We start from the raw sequence: 918 nt of genomic DNA, 5'->3' as shown, positions 1-918 counted from the left end.
TAAAACCGGGATGCAGTATTAAAACTAAAAATTAAACATTAACGGAACAATAATGCAGACATTCCGGATATGAATTATCCTAAAGTTGCACTGGCTGACAAATTCATGTTTATCGAAACATTAACAATTACATAAATAGATTCCGACCTCATACAATTTGATTTTTATAGGTCTGTTTGATTTCATGTTATAAGAGAAACAAATATGTTATTTAACGTTTTTACTCGAAAAAAAATATGATTTTGTGTGGATCGAATCAGTCAACGAAATGGTTCACCTTTGTTTCACTTTCAATGTTGACATTCTTTTCCTTTAAATGAATGAACATAACTTGTGCATTTGTAACAAATCTCTAGCCAAGGGGTTAAATTGAAGGTCACATGCATACGAATTTAAAAAGGTAGATTTACTCACTTGCAAGTGAATAATTCATCAGCGATATTTCTTTGTGTAATTTAACAAAATAGAACCAAATTAGCTGCTAAAACGAATTATAATTTTGTTATTTTACTTTTATTAATGATTCAACCAAACGAAATCATATTCTATTTTTTCTTCATACACTACATATACTACATGTATATACATAAATCCTTGATCACACGCAATGAATTTGACTCATAGAACTTTGTAAGACTATACAAATCGGCCTTGTCCCACTATGCTTAAGTTATTCTCATAGTTGTTGTAGGCAGAATGTTCTTTCCTTTATTGAATACATAAAAAAAAAAAGTTCTTCAAGACCAGGCTCCATGTACATTTGTATTACGAGACGGAGTCCATGCAGCCACACTCCCACCAAACATTAAATTGGGCCGTTCCATTTAAAAAAAATGAATGCAAAGAAAATAAATCCAAATTGCTTATCATTTAAGCAGAGACATATATGTGTACATATGTGCACTGATATAACTCGCA

This window comes from Mytilus galloprovincialis, chromosome 6, assembly GCF_965363235.1.
Source record: "Mytilus galloprovincialis chromosome 6, xbMytGall1.hap1.1, whole genome shotgun sequence".
NCBI lineage: Eukaryota > Metazoa > Mollusca > Bivalvia > Mytilida > Mytilidae > Mytilus > Mytilus galloprovincialis.
Note: the sequence above shows the minus strand (reverse complement) of the source record.